The 8,213-nt window shown below is 40.2% G+C and overlaps 1 pseudogene; it reads left to right on the forward strand.

The window, feature by feature from the left end:
- Nucleotides 1-7,506: 7,506 nt before the first annotated feature.
- Nucleotides 7,507-7,799, forward strand: LOC129084513 (protein S100-A16-like; annotated as a pseudogene).
- Nucleotides 7,800-8,213: the final 414 nt, after the last annotated feature.

The raw sequence follows: 8,213 nt of genomic DNA on the forward strand, positions 1-8,213 counted from the left end.
AACCCACCATCTCCAAGCCTTCTTTCCTCCTCATTTTCCAGAAATTTATTGGTCATAATTATACCCTTCAGGCAGGAGACTGGTGGGAGGGAGCCCATCTGGAAAAATTCAGTCTGAGAGAAATGACATAGTGGTGATTTGGGTCTCAGTGGAATTTCTGGTGAAATCATCCTGCAATGGCATCTATCAATTGACAAGCACTACCCACACACATAACTTCCAACGAACTTTTTAATGCCTCCCTCTTCAATTTAACAGGCATCCATGAATCACCATTATATGAAAGTATTTAACATCAGAGTGCAAACAAATAAAAAGGATAAAACAGATATTCTAAAGAAGACTTTATATGCATATATATGAATCAGATAAAATATGTATCCATAAAACAGAATGCTGTGGTCAAATTAGACCAATGGAACATTTAGAGAGCCAAAAATAGATCTTGGAAATTAGAAATAAGAATGCAGTATTAAAATTTAAACAAAAAATTGGAAAGGTAAAATTGAAATCTTTAAAGAGAAAAAGATATCACTATCAGAAATAGGAAAGAGTGTAGGAAAAATTCAAGAAATAATAAAAGGAAAATTTTCCGAACTAAAAGACATGAGCTTTTAGATTGGAAGGACCTGCCAATTGTCCAAGGTAGTGAATGTAAAAAGATCCACACTAAGTCACATCAGTGTGAAATTCCAGAATACATGGGGTATTAGGAAATGTCCTGCCTGGTTTCAGGGACTGTAGCCTCACTGACAGGTGAGAGGGCCCCAAGGCTGGAGCTAAGCAAGGAGGCCTCAGGAAAATAGGCCACTGAGGAGACAAAACCTGTCCCCCTGGGAGCGGCACACCCCTGTCTCCCTCACATCACCCTGCTTGGCCCTGGAGGATGGCGGTTAGTCAATTATGGGTAAGATCCCTTGATGGCAGGGGCAACCTAAGACAGGCACAGTCACATGGGGACTATCAGGGAAGGACTTGGGGGACACAAAGAAGGGGCAAAGGACCCTCACCTCTCAGCTTTGTCATGACCGCAGTCCTCATTCTATCTGAAAGAGGTCTCCCTATCTCTTACTTGCTCTGCCTGCCACCCGACCGGGTCAGTGAAACAATACTAAAGGCAGGTACAGCCCTAAACTGGATTGGGTGGTTCCCGGGGACAATTAGGCCTGGAAAAAGAATGCATTAGATTGTATGAACTTACTCTGCTAAGAATGCCCTCGAGTTAATGAGTATTGATGTTTGGGGTAGAGCATAGAATGTGATCAGTTTCCCAGGTTTCAGGGCCAAATGGGTGCCACCCTGTCTATCAGACCCTGACCTGAGGCAAATTTCTGTGTTCCTTCAATCATAGCCTTTTGACATTGATTGATGAGCTTTGCAGGCATCCTAAATACCCCTGCACATATTGTTCTCAATAAAAGCCACTTCAAGAGAAGGGCTCAGGGCCTTCTCCACTAGAGGGAATCACCACCCCCCTTTTCCTGGCAGACTGAGAGTGTCTGGAACGACTTATTTTATTTCCTCATCCACAGCGACCTGAGTGGACTCGGCAGGGAATGGGGTACCCTCCTCATGGGGACAGGGAGGGGGAGAGAGAGAGAGGGAATGATGTATAAAGAACTAGTAAACAAAATAGCTTTAAAGACAACAATTCAGAAAAACCTTCAGGATTCTGAGGAAAAATGATTTCCTACTTAATATTTAATGTACAGCTAAACTGTTTATCAAGTGTGAAGGTAAAGTAAACAAAATTATAGATATTCAAGACTTCAAAAAATTATCTCACACATATCCTTTCTCAAGAAACTACTGGAGGATAAGTTCCACCCAAACTGGGGAGTAAACAAACAAACAAAAAAAAGGGTTATAGGGCCAGGATGAATCTAAGAGAGTATACTAGCTCTGTGACAGGCCTTGAGAATAGTCATTCCAGATTCAAGCAGGAGGACAGAGAAATCCAGGAGGAAATGTCACTGAAAAAAAGAAAAAGGAAGAAGAATAAGATAACTAATTTGGTGTATTTGATGTAGAAGACGAGATTCATACTTTTGATCTATTTACTTTTACAAATGAGTCAGTAGAATTACATAAGAAGCCAGGTAAATTTAAAATATGAAACAACTATTAAGTTTAGGGAAACTAAAAAGATTTTGAAAGAATAGATTATCTTTGTATGTTCAATTCTGAATAGTATTAATGCATTAATAATATTTTTCTACCCCAAATCATGTATCATTGTATTGGGATAATGATGACAGAGAGAGAGACAGAAAGACAGGTGATGGTGCTTAGAAGTGCTAAGCCTTATCATTCATAGTAGAAAGTCAACATCAAAATCTGAAAAATATCAGTATGTATAAGTATGTAGGGGAATACCAAAATAAATTGCTAAAAGCTTAAAGGTGTTACCCTATGGTGAACAAGAATTACAGAAGAGAATAAGATAAGGCGGGGACATATTTTATTAGAAACATTATAGATCCATTTGATTAAATATATGTAAAACTTTGACAAAAAATTAAAATTACATTAAAGAAAGGAAACATGGGTTACCAGATTTTTATTATTATTAACTAAATATACTTGTTCATCCACACTGGTTCCGAGAACAAGTTTAGTATGGAATTAATTACTAAACATTTTTCTTTCTGGTTCTTTTTAAGTCTAGATCAGCGATTTTCAACCAGTGTGCTGCAAGAATTTTTAAAACATGCAATACTTGACTATTTAGTCAGGGGCACCAACCTCTTTTCCCTTAGATTGTCAAATAAAAAAATGGCAATAGCCAACACAGCAATAGCAGTCCAATATGAATGAATAAAAATTATACTTATTTTTTTGTCAGATAAGCAAAAAATATAATATATATTTTGGTGTGCTGCAGAATATTAGTAATTAGTTTATGTGGGCCATGAGATGAAAAACATTGAAAATCACTGGTATTCATTAAGGTATGGGGTGACACGAAACTCATAACTGTCTCACAGTGAAATGACAAAGGAAGGAGATTGTATGAAAGTCTGACACATCATTATTTTTTTTCCCTTGGAAGCTTATCTATTTATTTATTTAAAATCCTGTTTATTCTATTATAGTTGTCTCAATTTTTCCCCTTTGCCTGCCCCACCCATTCCACCCCGCCCCCCTCTCCCATAGTCAATTCCCACTCTGTTGTCCATGTCCCTGGGACACTCATACATATTCTTTGTTTAGTCCCTTCTTCATTCCACCATTGTCCTCCTTCCCCTTCCCCTCTGGTCACTTTCAGTCTGCTTCATGTTTTCTTGCCTGTGGTTTATTTTGTTCGTTAGTTTATTCTGTTGAACAGATTCCACTTATAGGTGAGATCATATGGTATTTGTCTTTCACTGACTGGCTTATTTCACTTAACCTAATATTCTCCAGTTCCATCCATGTTGGTGCAAAAGGTAGGAGTTTCGTCTCTCCTTCTTTCTTTTTTTGTAAATGCAGATTGATTTTATTTATTTTTTAAATGTCAAGATCTATTATAAAATATTAAAAAATTTAAATCTATTATGAAGTCTCATCAATTAAAACAACATGACACCAGCAGAGAAATAATCAAGTAGATCAATGAAATAAAATAAGCATTGTAGAAACAAATGTATGTGTCTGTTTAACAATGTAATATATGATTAAATTGATACTTCAAATCAATGGGGAAAATAAGGCTTATTCCACAAATAAGGAGCATGGACCACTATTACTTGAAATAAAAAAAAAATATAGAGCCCTGTTTCACACATCATACAAAAATTATTCAGGTGAGTTAAAAATCAATATGTAAAATCTAAGGAGTTTTAGGTGAAAATAAAAAATAATATTTTTCTTACCCTGAAGTAACATATTCAAACCCAGACGCTATAAAGTAAGATATTGACAACATGACCATATTAAACATTTAAGACTATATAGTAATATATGTATAAAAAAGTTAAAGGACAAGCAATAGAATAGGAAAGTATTTGCAACACATCTAAAAAATGGTTAATAAGGTTTTTTGTTTTTGTTTTTTTAGGAAAAAAATTCTACAAACCTTCAATCAAAAAAATGGATAAAGAATATCTAAAAGTCATTTAAAGCTATTTAATAAAATAATAGAAATAGGCAAAAATATACAAAAACAGGTTTAGTTTCAATAATAAAGTAACAATAAAATTAACACATCATTGTCACAATCACATTAAGTATTAAAAATATTGGTAATATCAAATATTGGTGACTGTGAAAGGAACTGGGTATTTGTAGATTCTTTTTCTTCATCTTCTTAAAGCAGTCCCTTTAGCATATTTTGCAATGTTGATTTGGTGGAGGTATATTCTTTTAGCCTTCTTTGTCTGGGAAACTCCTTATTTCACCTTAAATTTTAATCGAGAGCCTTGCTGGGTAGAGCAGTCTTGGCTGCAGGCGCTCGCTTTTCATGATTTGGAATATTTCTTGCCATTCCCTTCTGGCTTGTAGTGTTTCTGTTGAGAAGTCACCTGCTAGCCATATCGGGGCTTCCTTATATGTTACTACTTCTTTCTCCCTTGCTTGCTTTAGGATTCTCTGTCTGTCTGTGGTATTTGCCATTTTAATGATGATGTGTCTTGGAGGGGACCTCGTTGTTCCCCTTGAATGGGACCCTCTGTGCTTCCTGGACTTGTGTGACTTTTTCTCTCCTCCAATGAGGGAAGTTTTCCATCATTACTTTTTCAAACAGTTTCTCTATCTCTTCCTCTTCTTCTTCTGCTTCTGGTATCCCTATTATGTGGATATTATTATGTTTCAGGTTGTCCTGTACTTCTCTCAATGCCTCCTCATTCTTTTTGAGTCTTTTTTCATTTTCTTGCTCTTTCTGGGAGCTTTTTTCTACCTTGTCCTCCAGCTCGCTGATTTGATTCTCGGCTTCATCTAGCCTGCTTTTGATTCCTCCTACTGTGTTCTTCAATTCAGAAATTGTATTCTTCATTTCCTCTTGTGTCTTATTGAAAGTTTCTATGTCCTTTTTCATGCTGATATAGTTTTCAGTAAGTTCCTCATAGTTTCCCTGTAGTTTTTTGTAGTTCTTTCTGAGCTCACTGAGCTCATTGAGCTTCCTTAGAACGGTTGTTTTGAACTCAGTATCTGATATTTCATTTGCCTCTATTTCATTGAGTTCTCTTTCTGTGGATTCCTCTTTTCCCTTAGATGGGGCGGGGGAGTGGTGTTTCTTTGTCTTCCCATTATTTGGGACTCTTCTTTTTTGCTTCAGCTTCTTAGATTGATCTATCTTGATTTCCTGACATTGTGGTGTGAACTTCCATGGTAGGAGACCGCTGTTTTTTCTTTCTGGATCTGCCTCTGATGATGTCAGATGTTGACCATGTCTGACCTCAGGCAGTCTGTTTGAGACTTCCAGGAATCTATTGCCTGTGGCTCTCTCCTTCAGCTGTTAATCTAGTCACTCTGCACTCAGCAGGATGGCTTAGAGACACCACAGGGCAGGGAAGAGTCCCTCCTGGGGGCGGGGTTATTGGGTCCTCTCAGGCTGCTGCCACTCAGGGGCATGGTCAGCCTGAGCCAGATGACTGCTGCCTTGTAGGGGAGGAGTCAGCACCAGGATCCTGCCGGCTACTCTCTCTATTCTCTCCCCAAAGCCTCTGTCTCTAGTCTCTCCTCAAGAGTCTCTAGACCACTCTGTGCCCCCTTTAGCCAGGGATCTACTATCTGTGGCTGCCAGTCCGTACTAAGCAGGGCCCAGTCCCTCCTGGGGGTGGGGCTATTGTGTCCTCTCAAGCTGTTGTCACTCAGGGGTGTGGTATGCCTAAGCAAGACAATTGCTGCCATATGGGGACTGAGTCAGCAACAGGATCCCGCTGGCTACTCCCTCAGTGCTCTCCCCAAAGCCTCCTTCTCCGGTCTCTCTTCCGGCATCTCTATCCCACTCTTCCCCCGCCTTTGCCAAAGCGCAGGGTAAGTGGCTACAAACAAAAATTTATGCATTGGCCCTTTAAACAGCTCTTTGTGTCTCCAGCCACCTGTCTCTGGCAGAGAGCAACCCTGCCACTTTTCGCAGCTGGCTGTTATCTGTGCTCTTTTTGGACTCTGGTGCTGTAGGCTAGAGATCCCCACTTTTGGTTTAGACCCTGCTCTTCTCAGGGGGATCCAACTGGCCGTTTCAATATACTTCTGGTGCTGACCCCCGTGGGTGCCCCACCCACCTTCTCAAGTCTCTACTGCACTCCTTTCCAGTTAATTTGTGCTAAGGCTGAGCTTATAAGGCTCCTCTCTCATGGTTGTTCAGTTGTTCATTACAGGTTATTTCTCCACAATTTAGTTGTAATTTCAAGTTAATCCAGAGAGGAGGTCAGTGTGACTTCCACTCACTCCTCTGCTATCTTGATTCCAATCTGATGCATCATTATTGAAATAACACAATGATGTACATTTTCTGCTGGACATTGAACTTACTCTTTCTCTGGGAATTATCTTACCATAATCAGACAGGAGATCCTTTTCAGATTGTTTCTGCTTTTGAAATAAATTGGGATCCTTACTGTTTTCTTGGACTGATCGATCCAATGCCAGATTTACTCTCACTCTACCTTCATAAATAAGACTTTGAAGTTTACAGTTATTCCTGTGACAGCTCAGCTCTCTTAGGTACAATGTCTTCTGCTCATAAATCCCTATTCTTTGGGTATGGGCTTAAAACTTTCCTCTTTCATTTCCTGGCTTTTTTCCAACTCTCCTTTCTTTTTATCATGTCTTCTTTTTTTACTTTTTCATAGAATTTAATGTATAAAATTACTTTTTAATCCCATTTTGATCATTAACTGTCCATTCATAATACCTTACCCAAACAGAAACTATTATTGTATAATATGCTACAAAACATGAACTATATATTTTCTGTTATTCAAAGTAAAAATCCATTTTTAGTAATGACAGCATCAATGTGTGTTTGCTCTCCTTTTACCATGTTTGTATATTTTTTTTAATTTCTTTTTTCCTTAGGTGATAAATGGGTTGGCTGGGTAGTCATTTATAGAATATAGCCCTTAATTTAAGAGTATAAGCACTTTTTCTTTAATTATCAGAAAAGGTAACAGCTATTTCCTTTCAGTTAAGTAGCTAGGCAAACATCATATGAATTCTCTAGATTTTAATCAATACTTTTAAAAAAGAAAAAAAGACTCTCTAGACATGTTTTTTCTTTTAGGGAGTCAGGTTAAACCTGTGACATTACACAAAGATTCCAAAGTTCTTTTGGATGATATTAGAATTGAATCAGGCCAACCCCAGGGCCAAGTAAAGAGGGAGCTCAGTCACTACCTCCCCACTGAGCCAGCTCAGGTAGGCAGGGAAGGAGAGAGTGGGGTCCATTCTGGGAGTGGATGGGGAGGAGTCCTGGCTGGGCTGAGTGAGGGCTGCTGCTTGGTGGTGCCAGCGCCCAGACCCCAGAGCCTTGCTAGAGAGGAGGGGGACAGAGGCAGCAGGCCCCTGGATGAGTGAGGCAACGAGATGGCAGACTGCTACACAGAGCTGGAGAAGGCACTCAAGGGCCTGGTATTAATGTGCTACAAATACATGTCTAAGCATAGCCTGGTCAAGAACAAGATCAGCAAGAGCTACTTCCGAAAGATGCTTCAGAAAGAGCTCAGCCACATGCCAACAGACATGGGAACCAACCAAAAGGCTGCTGGCAAGCCAACCACAATGAACACATCAGCTTTGTCAAGTATCAGACCTTGATAGGCAGCATCGCCATCCCCACTGCCAACATTCACCAGCAGAAATCGCAGAGCAGCAGCTAGAGGACACCGCACTGTCCCCTCACAGCACTGCCTTGATGGCCAGCCCCTCAGTCTCTTCCCAGGCTTCCCCTCAGCCTCCTGCCCACCCAGGCCTTGTCCTCATTTCTCCCCTCAGAACTTCTCCTGATCCTTGTTGAACGAGGTGGGTGGGGTTTTGTCAGGGCCTCTTTGTAAGCACCTCAGTCTCGGAGTGTCTCCCTGAAGGTCGCAGCCCCTAGAGCTAGCAGGACCTGGGTGCCCCCTCTATGAGAGCTCAGTGCTATCTGGGACCCCAAGAGTTTTCTCAGTCCATCCACTCTTCCAATGCCTGATGTTCCTGCCTGATTCTTAGTCTCTCCTGACTTCTGGAGGTCAGCTGTCTGCTCCAGGTCTTCTTGCTCCTTGCGGCAGCAGCAGCAGACACCTCTCCTTTTC

Source organism: Pteronotus mesoamericanus, unplaced genomic scaffold (genome assembly GCF_021234165.1).
Source record: "Pteronotus mesoamericanus isolate MK-2021 breed Mesoamerican mustached bat unplaced genomic scaffold, CSHL_Meso_final contig_130, whole genome shotgun sequence".
Classification (NCBI taxonomy): Eukaryota; Metazoa; Chordata; class Mammalia; order Chiroptera; family Mormoopidae; genus Pteronotus; species Pteronotus mesoamericanus.